Source organism: Pleurodeles waltl, chromosome 6 (assembly GCF_031143425.1).
Source record: "Pleurodeles waltl isolate 20211129_DDA chromosome 6, aPleWal1.hap1.20221129, whole genome shotgun sequence".
Classification (NCBI taxonomy): Eukaryota; Metazoa; Chordata; class Amphibia; order Caudata; family Salamandridae; genus Pleurodeles; species Pleurodeles waltl.
This window is the reverse complement of record NC_090445.1, coordinates 1,663,274,575-1,663,290,279: the sequence shown is the minus strand read 5'-3', so window position 1 is coordinate 1,663,290,279 and position 15,705 is coordinate 1,663,274,575. Positions and strand designations below refer to the sequence as shown.

The following is a 15,705-nucleotide window of genomic DNA, read 5'->3' as shown; positions in this document are numbered from 1 at the left end:
CTAAGGGGGACTGATATAGTTGTTAAAGAAGATGGGGACTGTTGGGCTGGTTTTTGCTGAATCCCTCTGGTGGACGTTGTGTTTGGCAAGTCTCAATTGCTCAAGTCTACTTGGAGCGACCTATTCATTGGAAAGGAGGAGAACCGAGCGTCACAACTTTACTTAAATTAGTTGCAAGTAAGAATGAGATGGATCCAGAATGGGTCAAAATGTTTTTGCTCAGTCAAAAGTTTGCACATAGTAAAAGTTAAGTTTGACAAATGGGACCTAGGAAAATTGAAATCGATTGACAAATGTAGTTGTAATGAATGGCAAATTAATTTTGTTAGTACTGCCCAAAATGTAAGCCTCCACTGAGAGAGTGGAGCATACCTAGGAAGCCCTGCGCGTTCACAACTCCCATCCTGACCAGACTCCAGTGGTTTCCAGCTGTGCTCTCCATGACTCTAAACCTGCCTGATCTCTCAGTTTATTTATTTTATATTAATTTTTTTATACCTCAAACTGTGCCTATGACCAATGAAACGCTGAATGAACAATGACGTGTACAGTGTAGCAATAATCCAAAAGATTAGCAATCAGTCAGTGCCACCAGCCAATTAATAGTCAAACATGAGCAGTACTCAGACAAAAATGGCTTCAGTACTTATTAATAAATCAGAAGTGTCAGTGCAAGGCTGAATGTGGAAATAATTTGTGAAGGCCCCAGAAGTCTGCAGTATAGTGGAAAGATAGGATGGTTATTGTCAAATGCAACCGTTGTGAGCAATACAAGCCAGGACAGGATTCCATAGGCGGTCAGTATTAAAATATCTACTCCAAAGATAAGAAACGACACTAAAATATCTCAAGTGAAAAACATGGACTGCAAAAAGATACAAGACGGGGAAGCCAAAAACATACAATACAATAAAGAGGCTAGCAACTTCTGCTAAACCTTCAATCTGTGAAAAAAATGTATTTTTTTTAATGTGAACAATTATACCCTCTATGCCTTTACAGTGGTGAACTTTGCTTTCACAAGTATTCCTCTTTTTCCGACAACTTTTTAAAAAAAATCATTCCTTTTGACTAAAAGAAATTCCAACTCCATCTGTTAATGATTTTTTTGAAAATCTTATATTTTTTGTCAGAAAAGCTTTCCTTTTTAACCACAATATTTTCTTTTGTGCCCCCAAAACATTGTTACCTCATCTTTGCCTCAATACATTAAAGCAGAATCTGCCACTACCTGTAAAAGAGGTATCCCATTACTTATAACCCCCCCCACATCACCTTGAACCCTGTTTCTCTCTTACCTCACATTTATTTTAATGATTGTTTCTTTGTTTTAAATTACGATAATTCAATCACTTTTTTGTTATACACGTCTAGCGCACTATGTATATAATGTAATCATTCTGCACTTGTTTAATCCTTAAAAGAAAATATTCAACATAAAACGCACTTCTCTGTCAATTGCATGATTAGGTGAGTCAGTGTGTTCACAACTATATGTACTGTGGCTCTCATTGTGGGGCCTAGTTAATCCTGATGTGACTGGTGATGGGACCAGAAAAAGATGGCTCCTCACAAACTAAAAAAAGATTGACAAAGCCAATAGGTCTTGACTATGGAAAAGTAATTGGCTTTGGCAATGTGTTTTAGCCATGTTGTACACCAGTGTCGCTGCAGTTCAGCATGGCTAAAAAATAGAGGCCTAGAGTGAAGTGGGAGCAGTAGAGTGTTGTGGACTGGATTTGTTGAAGTGTCATGGAATGGAGTCTGGGGGGAGTAGAGTGTCATAGAGTTGAGTAGAGTTCAGTGGTAGAGTGTGTCATAGAGTGCAGTATTGTAGAGTGGAGTTGACTGGAGTTGGGCGGAATAGGTTACAGTGGATTGATGTAGTGGGGTGGATTGGATTGAAGTAGATTGGGGTGGATTGGATTGGGGTAGCATGGGTTGTATTGGTTTGGGGTGGACTAGAGTGAGGTGGGTTGGATTGAGGTGAGTGGATTCCATTGGTGTGATAGGACTGGGTGGATTAGATTGGGTGGGGTGGATTGGATTAGAATAGGTTGGTTTGGAGTGGGGTGAATTAGAGTGGGGTGGATCAGACTGGACTGGAGTATGGTGGATTGGACTGGAGGGGTGTGGATTGGAGTGGGGTGAATTGATTTAGAGTTGGGTGGTTTGGATTGGAGTGAGGTGGATTACATTAGAGTGGAGTGGATTTGAGTGTGGTGTGCTAGATAGATTGAGTGGGGTGGATTTGAATTGGGGTGGATTGGATTGCAGTTGAGTGGGGGGATTGGAGTGAAGTGGATTGGAATGGGTTGATTGAAATTAGGTGATGTGGATTGAAGTGGGATGGATTGGAGTGGTGTGGATTGAGGTGAGGTGGATTGTATTGGGTGGGGTGGATTGGGTTGGAGTAGAGTGGAGTGGGGTGTATTGCATTGAGGTGGGGTGAATTGGAGTGGGATGAAATGGATTCAGTGGGGTGGACTGGAATGAGCTCGATGGATTGATTGGGTCGGGTGTACTGACCTGGGGTGAGGTTGATTGGATTGGGGTAGAGTCGAGTGGTTTGGAGTAGGGTGGGATGGATGGATGGATTGGATTGAGTATGGTGGACTGAACTGGGTGAGTGGATTGATTAGGCTATAGCGGGGTGGATTGGAGTAGAGTGAAGAGGATTGAACTGCAGTGGAATGGGGTGGCTTGGAATGCGGTGGATCGAAGTGCAGTGGGGTAGATTGCATTGGGGTGCGCCGGCTGGAGTTGGGTGGATTGGATTGTGATGGCTGGATTGGATTGGATTGGGGTGGGTTGGTTTGGATTGGGGTGGAGTTGAGTGAGGTAGATTGGAGTGGGGTCGATTTCATTGAGGTGGGTGGATTGGAGTGGAGTGAAATGGATTGAGTGGGGAAGGTTGGATTGTAGTGGGGTGGACTAAAGTGGGCTGGATTGGAGTGTGTTGGGCAGATGTATTGGATTTAGTGTGGTGGATTGAACTGGGATGAGGTGGATAGGATTGGGGTAAAATTAGGTGGATGGGAGTACAGTGGGGTGGATTGGACTGGAGTGGGGATGGATTCTGGTGAGGTGGATTGATGTTGGGTTCATTGGAATGTGGTGGATTGAAATGGGGTGTGGGGTGGATTGGGGTGGGCTGGATTGGATTGGATTAGATTGGGGTGGGTTGGATTGGAGTGGGGTGGATTGGAGTGAGGTGAATTGCATTGAGGTGGAGTGGATTGGAGTGAGGTGAAATGGATTGAGTGTGGTGGATTGGATTTGAGTGGGGTGAATTAGAGTGGGGTCAATTGGATTGTGTGCGGTGGGGTTGATTGCAGTGGAGTAGACTGGATTGCAGTTGGGTGAGTTGAATTGGAGTGAGATGGGGTGGATTAGATTGGGGTGTGGTGGATTGGACTAGGGTAAATTGGATTTTCCTGGATTAGGTGGATTGGATTGTAGTGAGGTGGGGTGGATTGGATTAAGGTGGGTTGGGTTGGGATGTGATGGATTGCTGTGGGATGATTGGATTGGATTGGAGTGGCATGGATTGGATTGGGATGAGGTGGATTAGATTGAGTGGGGTGGATTGAAGAGGAGCTGCTTGTTTTAGGATTGGAGTGGGGCAGACTGGAGTGGCGCTGCTGGAAATTGCCTTTTTTGCAGGGTTACCCCCAAACTTGTTGCCTTCTTCCTCCTATTTTTTCAGGTCTGTTTTTGCTGGTTTATTGTCTCTGTGCACTTTACCGCTGCTAATCAGTGCCTAAGTGCAAGTGCTCCCTATAGAAATTGTAATGTTGATTGGTTTATCCATGGTTTGCATATTTGGTTTACTGGTAAGTCCTTGGTAAAGTGCACTAAAGGTGCCCAGGGCCTGTAAATCAAATGCTACAAGCGGGCCTGCAGCACTGGTTTGCCACCCATATTAGTAGCCCTGTAACCATGGCTCAGACCTGCCACTGCAGTGTCTGGGTGTGAAGTTTTAAATTGCCAATTCGACTTGGCAAGTGTACCCACTTGCCAGGCCTAAACCTTCCCTTTTCCTGCATGTCAGGCACCCTTAAGGTAGGCCTAGGTAGCCCCAGGGGCAGGGTGCAGTGTATGTTTAAGGTAGGACATAATCTAGTGTGTTTTATATGTTCTAACAGTGAAATACTACCAAATTTGGTTTTCACTGTGCAAGGCCTCTCTCTCAATAGGTTAACATGTGGGCTGCCTTGAAATATCCTTAAAGCGCAATTCCTCTTGAGAGCAGATACAAATGTGGCATTTAGGGTCTCTGAACTCACGATGTAAAAATACATCTTTTATTGAAGTTGGTTTTTAAATTGTCTGTTTGAAAATGGCACTTTTAAAAGTAGGCATTTTCTTGCTTAAACCATTGTGTGACTTTGCCTGTTTGTGGATTTCCCGTCTGGGTCAGTTTGACAGTTGGGCAGTTCACATCTCTTCTCTGGACAGTGACACAAAAGGTGGCGGGGTGTAGCCTGCATATCCTGATGAGCCATCTGAGCTAGAGGGCGGGGGGGGGAGTGGTCGTTCACACCTGAAAGGACTGTGCCTGCCGTCACATAATGCAGTCTCCAACCCCCTGGTGTGCATCTGGGGCCTGGCCTGGACAAGGAAGGATCTTGCAAACACTTGAGACTTTGCTTTGAAGTTTGCCAACTTCAAAGGCAGAACAGGGTATAAGAAGAAGACCCAAAACCCCAGACTTTTAGAATCTTTCTGAAATCAAGAGTAACCCCTGCCAACGAGAAGAGGTGAAGAGCTGGAGGAGGAGTACTGTCCCTTTGCTGTGCTGCTTTGCTGGACTGGCCTGCAGTTGCTGCTTCTACCTGACAAGAGTGCAAAGGGTGAACTTTGCTGTGTGCACTGCTTGAGAAAGTTCTCCAAGGGCTTGGAGTAGAGCTTGCCTCCTGTTGGAAGTCTCATGGACACCAAAGACTTTAGTTTCCTCGACCTGCAGCACTGGGAACTGCATGTTTTGTGCTGTACCCACCGCTACGCTGCCAACGACGCCGCTGGCTGTGCACCGTGACCTGTTGACGCTGCACGGAGTCGCATTGCCCCGCTTCGCACCGCGACCCTGGTCTCACCGACGCCGTCATCAGACGACTTCACTGAGCTGCTGCTTGCACCCCAACCTGTGGGCCCTGCACTCCGGCATCACCTACTCACACCGCATCCTGGGCCTCCCGATGAGGACGCTCCTGCAGACACTGGTGCCACTGCCTGCACAGTGGCCTGTGGACAACACTCGTGAGGAGCACGAAGCACCATCCCTCACCGCAGCCCCGGTCCACCGACGCCAGCACCATCGACTCCAGTGTCCTCACCAGGCATCCCTGCCTGCACAGTGGCCTGTGGACATTGCTCCTGAGGTTCACGAAGCACCGTCCCACACCGCTGGCTTGGGCCTACCAGCAACAGCGCTTCCGCAATGGCGATACCGCTGCCTGCACCATGACCTGTGGACACCACACATTGCACCGCCCCGATTCACACCGCAGCCCAGGTCTCACCGACATCGCTGGACGCTGTCACCGAGCCGCGGCCTGCACGTGACCTGTGGGCACCGCACGTCGCATTGTCTCACTTCGCACCACAGCCCCGGTGCCATCAACGCCGGCACACCTGACTTCATCAGCCTGGAGTTCGATCCGCAAGGCGTGTGACTTCAAAGGCCCCACGACTCCTACACTGACTCTGGAACGACACTGCAATGTCAGTGACACCGCTCTCCAGAGCTCACCACGAGGATCACAACACCCTACAAATCCAAGGTTTGCGGGTCTTCCCGACACAGTAGCTAGCCGACGATGCTGCGGCCAGCCTGAACTGTTGGTTTTGTTGCTCATGATGCCATGATAGCCCCAGGTGGAGCTATCACCTTCAAGGAACTTTATTTTTAAGAAAAATTATTACAAAATTCATATCTTTATTACTCTATGTTGGATTTTTATCGTTTTGGTCTTGTTTTACACGAATAAATATTGGCTATTTTTTTTCTAAAACTGGTGTGGTGTCCTTTTGTAGTGTTTTCACTTATTACTGTGTGTTATGTGCAAATGCTTTACACATTGCTTTTGAGATAAGCCTGACTGCTCGTGTCAAGCTACCAAGGGGTGAGCAGGGGTTATCTGAGCTGGTATCTCACTTATCCTGACTAGAGTGAGGATCCCTCCTTGGACAGGGTGAAAACTGACTGCCAAATAGAGACCCCATTGCTAACAGGCGCAAATTATTTTGTATTGGAGTGGGGCAGATTGTAGTGGTGCAGTTTGGAATGGAGCAGATTGTTGTTGATTGGAGAGGGGCTGATTGGAGATTGGAGTGGGGCCCATTGTTTTGGATTGGAGTGGGGCCCATTGTTTTGGATTGGAGTGGGGCCCATTGTTTTGGATTGGAGTGGGGCCCATTGTTTTGGATTGGAGTGGGGCCCATTGTTTTGGATTGGAGTGGGGCCCATTGTTTTGGATTGGAGTGGGGCCCATTGTTTTGGATTGGAGTGGGGCCCATTGTTTTGGATTGGAGTGGGGCCCATTGTTTTGGATTGGAGTGGGGCAGATTGTTTTGGATTGGAGTGGGGCAGATTGTTTTGGATTGGAGTGGGGCAGATTTGAGTGGTGCAGACTGAATTGGAGCAGATCTCAATGTGTGTAACTGATTGGAGTGGGTCAGGTTGTTTTGGATTGGAGTGGGGCAGACTGTTTTGGACTGGGGTGGGACAGACTAGCGTGCCGCAGATTGGTTTGGATTGGAGCAGGGCAGATGGTTTTGGAATGGAGCGGGGCAGATTGTTGTGGGGCAGAATGTATCAGAGTGGAGTGGATTGTTGTGAAATGGAGTGAGGTGGATTGGAGTGAGGTAGATTGGATTTGGCTGGATTGCGGTGGATTGGCTTGGGGGGAATTGGGATGGATTGGGTGGAGTGGGGTAAGTTGGAGTGGGGTAAGTTGGAGTGGGGTAAGTTGGAGTGGGGTAGATTGGAGTGGGATGATTGGAGTGGAGCAGATTGTTTTGGACTGCAGATTGGAGTGGGGTAGATTAGAATGGGGCAAATTGCTTTGGATTGGAGCAGGGCAGACTGGGGTGGGTCAGCTTGTTTTGGATTGGAGTGGGGCAGACTGAAGTGTGGAAGATTGGAGTGGAGCAGATTGTTTTCGATTGGAGTGGCTTGAATTGGAATGGGGCAGATTGCAGAGGGGTGGTTTGGGAGGATTGTACTGTTGTGGATTGGATTGAGGTGAGTGGTTTGGATTGGATTAGTGCGAGTGGATTGGATTTGTGTGGGTTGATGTGGGTTGGCTTGACGTGGATTGAAGTGGGGTAGATTGGAGTTGGGTGAATTGGAGTGGTATGGATTGGATTGGGGTGTTCTGTACGATTATGTGTAAAAGCATAATTTCAGATATTACTCATAAGAAAGAAACAATGTCACTTTGCAGTATTACGAACAAGATAATCCTCTTCTTTTGAGAACAGCGCCCATGAGCAAAACCAAGAGATAAACATGAGTACAAAGTGAGAAAGGAAGACTTGGCAAAATAAAATAAAGTTAACTATAGAAAATAAATCTTTGTAGTTTTGTTTGTCCTGCTGGAGATGTTTTTGCCAGTCACACGCCTTCTGTTTGCATGGCACTAAAAGTTAAAAGAACAAAATAGTACCTCAATCCTGTAGGGAGCAGCGAACGGGCACTGATTACGTTGAATCAATCAGTGCTTGGTCCCTGCGCCACTGGGACGGGATGGAAATTATGCTAGGCCAGCAGTGATGAATAAGTGTCTGTAAAGAAGAGTGCCACACAAGCATGTAAACATTGAGCGGGCTCCAAGCCCTTTTCAGTTAACAACCATGTTTCACAAGCGAGACTCATGCATTAGCGCATGCTCGACCCTAAAGATGCATGAAAAATGTTTCTCACACCATTGTCATGTGAAGGGCAGGTACACATTTGTTATTACTTCCCAAGCATCATGACTGCTTTAGCAGGGGGGTTTATATGATAAAATCGCTCTAACATACATATTTACTTTTTGCTTAAAGTTGTATTCTCGTTGACGTTGAGAGGTGAATAGAGCCCTCACTTTGCTTACTCTTTGTTTTGTATACAATATGATGTGGTTGCTCTTCATTTTTAGCATTTATGCAACTCTGATTTTTGGTAGAAGATATATTTTGAACAAATACATTGTACTGAGATTCCTTTAAGGAGTTGGTGATCTGTCTATACACATTAAAATGAAATATTAGAGATAGAGGGTCCTTGCTGATCCTTATGAAAGGTCTTCTGGTAGCATTCTTGTCTCTACTAGACATTTAATTTGCACAAGTTCATGGAGAGAGCTTTCTGCTTAACCAAAATTTGCCCTTCAGCTATAACTAGAAGGCATGTCATCTTTGTGTCAGCCATCTTCCTGGTGCACAGTCACACCAATATCCTCTCGCTTTTAGAATTCAGCATCGGGGAGGCCTGCGACTGGTCAACGGCCTCTGCCAACCTGTTGGCTTTGTCATTATTCATAAAGACTTTATGCTCATGTTTCCTTTAGGTTAGATGTTTTGTGGTAGACTCATTTACTACAGGACCCAGGTACACCTGATGTACCTGACCATGCAGATCACCTTCTACCTAGTATTTTCCCAGCCCTCCAGGACACCTGCATCCTAGTTGAAGACCAAAATACACAGTAGCCTCAGTGCATGGATACCCTCACGAGTGACAAGAAGCGCTCTGCAAATCTACTGACTGACTGATTGATTGATTGATTGACTAACCTCGCTGCTGTGCCACTGGTATCCCCTAATCATTTCCCTTCTCCTCTTTAAGTGGTGGGGTGGCAACAACTGTGTGTAATAAGTCAGAAAAACAAAGATAACTAACTTTACAAACAATCTGGAGCTCCATGGAAGAGTTGAGACTTGGAAATGGTTCAAGGTTTTCCACGCCTGGTCTACAGGACTCCCCGTCTAATTTGTTTCCATGCTTACTCTCGGTCCGTGGATTCCAAGTGATGGAGAATTTCTGAAAACGTGGTTGATTTTGTGCACACTTCCATCTAGTATGCAAGGATCCCTATGTTTTGCACCATTTCACAGTGAAACTTTCAGAGACAAGACTTCATTATGTTAAAGAACTGGGGACACTTTTGAAGAACTTTGATTCCTAGACCCCTTTTTAAAGGAATGCAAACCATTTTCAGAATTCAGCAGTACTTTTAAAAATTTTGTGTGCTTTTTAAAGCATTTCTGCACACATTTAAACTATATTGAATGTGAACTTACCGGCGTTCACATTCATTAAACATTTATGGTCAATTTATTTTAAACTGTACTTTCCCCAGCATTGTGAGTACTTCTGATATAATTATTTGTAGATTTGGGGGACTCACATCCAATCTAGTATTTTTTATATATCGCTTACTACCTCTGATGAGGTGTTGAAGCGCTTTTCGGCGAATAGTGAGTGTCACTATCTAGCTCGTCATGGATAGCACTGTGCTGATCCAATGCTTAAAAACTTTGCTAGATAAAGAGACATTTGAGGTGAGCAAATCTAGAGTGTCGCTGGTGTTGCAGGGTGCTCCTTACTAGAGCTGCTCTCCACCTAAACTTGGGAACTACTCCGAGTTCTCTATTCTTCTTTTTTGCATAATTTATGCCTCCCTCTAACCCTGAAAGGGATTTGTTTTGAGATATATATATATATATATATATATATATATATATATATATATAACACATATCCTTAATATATATACACATACAAAAACATACATATATGCATTTAATTGAAGTAAAATATACAGTTGTTAAGCAGGCCTAAAGAGTATGTATATGTTTTAAGATAAAATAGTTATTATACGTATTTGTACAAAGAAGTACACATATCTAGATACATACACATAATCAAATTATAACATGTTTACATACACCGGGATATGCAGTCCATTGCTCTCTGAATATGGTGGTTATGTAGGAAAGCGCCAACCTTTGAGTAGTCTTCTGAAGGTAAGATAGTTATCCATGGATGTTATACTTGGGGTTAATGAATTCCATAGTTTGGCTGCTTGAACAGAGAAAGATGTACCATCTTTTGTCTTTTTCTTGCAAGTTGGTGTTTTGAGGCGGGGTGCCAATTTTGAGTGGAGGTTTCTTTTTTTAATGTATCTGGTAATTTTATTCCTGATGAAAAGCGGTCCTGTTCCATGTATTGCTTTCTGGGTGACACAGAGCAGCTTGAAGGTGGATCTTCTGGCAACCGGTAACCAATGTATGGCCCTCCAGGCAGGGGCGATGTGGGTTAGTGGCTTTTTATGTAGGAGTAGTCTGGCAGCCGAGTAATCTAGTTTAGGTAGTACTAGAGAGATAGTAGCCTGTACCTTGTGTAGAAATCCGAGGTGGGGGAAGATGCGTTGCTGAGTTTTCATAGTTATGTTAGGATATGTCATGGCATGCTATGATATGCTATGCTATCTTATGTTGTTATGCTATGCCGTAGTATGTAATGCTTGTTATAAATATGTTATGCTACGTTCACTATGCTATGTTACGTTATGCTGTGTTCTGCTAGGCTATGTTGTTGAGGTGTTGTAAAGTGTATGACCTCCATAAAGGATATCTTGGCTGTTGTCTACGTGAGAGCATAGTAGCCCTCTCCGACAGGATTTGTGATATTCCTACACATTATGGGTAGATTGGTCCATAGATCTAGACAAAGGACTAAAGCATCCCTGCCTCCTTTCCTCCTCCTGCAAAGGGTTGGACTACCAAAAGCTCTGGGGCATCAGATAGAGGATGTTGACTTGGTAATGAAGCAGACGGTAAGGACTCACAGACTGAAAAATAATCGTGCAGATTCTGACTATAGTATAATACATTGCAGAGCGTAAGTCATTGCATTATTAGTTCAAGTGGAATCACACATTCCAAATTTCTGGGCTTTGGCTAAACATTCTACACACAGGACCAATTACATGGAAATCCTTCATTGTCCCGAAATGCAGCATCTCTCCAAGCAACTGAAATGCAAATAAAAGCTGGAGTGGAATCATGTTATTGAGGTGTAACCTTATGTATTTTATGTATTTATTGAGAAAAGTTGCACAGTTTGAAAGGCTCAGAAACTGCTAGTTTGTCAGCATTCTAGGATGAAAATAGTGCTTTCTTTGGAAATAAAAGGTAAGTGAAAGGGGGCAAAGTTTTGCTTATTAGCAGCCAGCCAGCAATGTGAATGCCCTAGTTGTAGAAAACAAAGGCTGCCTAATCTTGAATGCACCTCATGCTGCCTCTTTCACCGCCCTACACGCAGTGTTTACTTTGTGAAAAAGTAAGTGCCAGGGCCCCTGTCAGGTGGGCACTGCAGCTTGCATCCCCCATTGCCCCTGCCAGCGCTGCCAATGACAGAACCAACATAACTAACTATCATATGCCTACAAGTGTGACCAATCAGACTATTCCAGCCCCCCCACCCCCCCAAAGCTATAACAATGGCTTGGAAGCTAGGTATTAGGGTACATTGAATGAACAAACAACTGTTATTGTGCTTGTCTCTAAATTAGACAAACAGCGCCCCCATGTGGCAGACTATCATTAGTAATGGTGTTGACAAGTGCGGGTGCGGAGCACTGAAAGCCACTGTCTCAAATTAAGGACTGCCTATACTTCCTGTCTCTATCTCATTTCCTTCTGCAAGTTCTTTTTTCATCCCAGTTTCCTCCCTTTTTCTCTTTTGATCCCTCTTTTTCTTCCTCCTTAATCCCTTTTCTGTGTTCCGCTTTCTTCTTCTGTTTTTTTTTTTTTTTGGTGGGCCAATTAGCTGACATTTTCCGCCAGGCCACTTTGCATTTAAAAAAGCACTTTCTCTCACCCAAAATGATTGATTTATTTTGCTTACACATACAAATGGTGTCCAGCGGTGAATAGATTTAAAATAGTCCCTGCATCATTCTCCTTCCACACCCATGCATCGTGATGCCTACAGACGTGTACCATGTCTCACATGTGCCTGCCTAGGATATGGTGCAACCTCCTGCAGTGGCCCCGTCATAATGCCAGTTTGTTTTTCCTTTTTTTCTTGCCAACACTGCACCGCATCTGCAGAAAGCATTGGCAAATCAAATGGGTCAAAAAGACACATCGTTTTGGCTTTTCCAATGCCTGTTTGTGGTGCATCGATTTCTATATGAGGCCATGCGTGTTGCCAGAGATAGGCGGATGTATGTTTGAGGAGATTCATGTGGTATAGTTGATTACTATGTCCAAAGGGGAGAAAAATAAACTTAGGAGGCTGAACAATGGACTGTTACAGCAGTCCAGCAGCCAAACTTTTTAAACTTATGAAATGATAATAATACTAATAATTAAGAGCCTGCTAACAAAGTTCATCCTACAGCTTGGTTGCATATTGATCAGGCAGTGGACTGCAGACCCATTCAGTGAATCATAGCACCTGCTTGTTTTCTGTATTCTGGTGCCCAGTTGCTGTATGAACAGCTGTCCACCATAGTTACAGAGGTGTGCAAGTCAGCCAGACCTGTTAAGTCCACTTTTTCCACTGTGAAACTGTTTGCAGGAGTGCCTTCAGCAAACAGTGACTCCTCCATTAGTGCAACCAAACTTGCACCTCACACGGAAACACTGCAGAAAAGTAAACTTTGAGTTAACTAGCTATCCTGGGCCTCGTTGTGAGTGATGTGGTTTTCACTTGATCAATAACTCCCCATCCAGAATTACTGGCAGGGCGGGGTGCAGTAATTCTGGAGTACATGACTGCTAGGCCAGTGAATGGGGAATAACTGTGGGTCAGATATTCCCACACGGATGCACACAGGTCTTTACATCATTGTGGCATGCTTCATCATTGGGCTTGCTCCTCGTTGGGCCGCAACTGCAATGCCCGACAGGACCCGCTAGGGGGCTCTTTGCTGGAGATCTTTTTTTAAAGTGCCGATGTCCCCTATCGAGATATTCTAACAACTGTAATTATGTGTGGTGAAAGGCTGGAATGTGTAAGATTAAAATGTACTATAGGCAGTATAAAGAGGTATTTTATTATAACCCAAAGTGCCTATGTCAAGGTTGAAAACAAAGGGAGGGGGGTCCTGGAAAATAATGTTCCTATACTCTCTAATTGACACTGTATATAAAAATTACTGCAGTATACTGGTAGACATGTTTCATGCCTCTAGCATCCTAATGGATCGAGTGGCTTGTCTTCGAGACCAACAAAACTATATAAACACCAAGTCCTCACTGTTAGGCGGGAAAGTGTACTCTCAGTGTCTGAATATGCCATGCAAGTGTAATTTACAGTAGTGTATAGATTCTCTAATTAGGATGACCCTCCTAAGGTAAGTAAAAGGCCCCTTGGAAATTCCAGAGCTGTTGAACTGCTGCAAACGTTTTGCCTGTCAGTTGAAGCTGGGGCAATCTAAAACAATGTTTTGTAAAGTTACAGTACATTATATTACATGCATTTTAACATTCCTCATGGTAAAGATATATGTGGTAACATATAGCAGGAGGTAAAGCAACATGGTGGAGGGAGGCAGAAGTGACATGGGTGACTAAGAGGCAGAAGCAATACTGGGGTGAAGGTCGGGGGGTTGAAGCTGCCCAAGGGCGAGGCAGAGGGGAAAGGTTACACAAAGAGAGAGAGAGAGAGCACGATGAATCGCGGATAAGGCGCAAATGGGCAAAAAAAGTACAGTGGAGCTGGCGGGCACATGGCAGGAAAAGAACGTGGCGGTCAGTGGTAGAGAAGTACACAGGCAAGAGAGAGGAACACCAGAGCACAGCGGAGGTGGGGGAGTGGAGTATACGAGGGAGACAGCTGGAAAACACATGCACTCTAGTGGAGTGCTTAAACAAAAAGAATAAAGTAGTGCCTGAAAGGTGAGTGGGGATAAACACAAGTAATGGTTCCATGCACCAGGAGAGAAACAAACACATGAATATGAAGGGAAACCTACACGTGCTAACAAATAAAATGCATGCTAATGTGATTGACAATGAAACCATCCAATGGTTAGCTATGTTCAGGCTCCAATCCCACTGTAAACTAACAATTAATCTCGCAACACACAGCGCACGTGCTGCCTAGTAGGCGATACCTTCTTAGGAGTGTGGTATTCTCACATGCCAGACGCATAGGGGTTACCTTCTGACTCATAGTGAGGGCCAGTGTGTGGTAGCTTCACAACAGTCCGGGGCAGAGCTCAAATCCCACTGTGTGACCCCTGAAGTCCGTCTTCGCTTTTTATCCAGCGGCGTTTTACGTCTTCAGATTTTTCAGACCAGACTTGCATTGCTAAAAGTGAAAACCTCTCGTCCAAGAATACAACAGGCTCTTGGCTAACAAGGATACACTTGGCTGCTATGAGTAGGAAATCATTAAATACATAAATAAACCTGCTCCTCTGAGGACAGGATGGAAAGAGAGAAAGATTGAATGTTGATGTTTATTATTTCAATGAAAACGGGTCACGATATGAATCTGAAATATGTGCTGGCACGTGACAGAGCACAGGGAAGCTTTGTTCATGGAAAGTGCAGGGGGAGAGTGTAACGGGCACCGTGGTTGTGGTAGGGGGAGGGGCTTCTTGTCTCCATTCCTGTGGTTTCCTTAGTGGGGTTGCTGCCCTCTCTGAGGCCTATGTGAAAAGCCGCGGGTTCAGTTTCTGTCAGTAGGCACGTGCATATTGAAAACGCCGCAGAGGGGTTAAAATTGCCTTGGTACTAGGGGATTGAGAGCAAACAAACAGCAAAATATAATTTTGCCTGATGCTTTGAAAACCTTTGCAGTAGAGTTGTGTTCAGATTAATGTAGATTTTCTACCAAGGGCCCTATACTCTGAGTTTGCCGGGAAAATGAGGCATTATTAATGGGGCTGTTACCAATCCCAGCAGATATCGCCTCCCCCTCCCCTCCATTTTACCTGCAGAACGAGTTTGAGGCCCAGAATGTTGAATAACATGAGGGTGCAGTAATTACCGGACACTTTACTGCATATTGTTTCTGCATTATGGGTAGTTTTCCGGTCACATTTTATATCCGTAAGGCGCCAGTGAAAAGTAGTTGTTTTTAGTGGGTGCAATTCCGGTTAAACTTGTGCGGCCTGGTAATTCTACAAAAAGCCTGCAGAATAGCCACAGGGCAGAACTTGGGTGAGGTAGTAAATGCTGTAAGTTACACTTCAATTGTCACACCACCCGTGTCGTCTCCACCAGTATTTAGCAAAGGGCATTTCCAGGGCAGTCACCTTGGCATCCGTGTAACCTTTTGCCAGTGGTGTTCGTTCTGTCAACATCACTAAACTAGTTGGGACTTATATTTTCACGTTTCCCATTGTAAATACTGTCATGTTTAGTGCAGGTCACTGAAAATATAGAACTGGCTGGAAGTGACCACCATATCGGTGTTTTGGGGGGGGGGGGGAGCGAGTTTATAGCAATGCTTTTTACTTGATTAAAAAAAAACTACAGCCAGTGATAAATAACCACCGCAAATCCTCTTTTTTCAGGACCCATTTTTTGTATTTTTATAATTGTTGACATATGCATGCAACTATATAATCAGTACTACTAGTATGGAAAACAACTGCACTGGGCGAGCTATTCCATAGACTCGGGAACCCTGAGAGCTCTCCCAGTGTGGTGAGAGAATATCCTTTCACTCGTCTGCAATCTTGACATGAA

The 15,705-nt window shown here is 44.6% G+C and overlaps 1 protein-coding gene across 3 annotated transcripts in view; it reads left to right on the top strand.

Moving 5' to 3' along the window:
* GPSM1 (G protein signaling modulator 1) overlaps positions 1-15,705 on the top strand; it is a 581,170-nt gene that overhangs the window by 85,074 nt on the left and 480,391 nt on the right. The window lies entirely within an intron of this gene.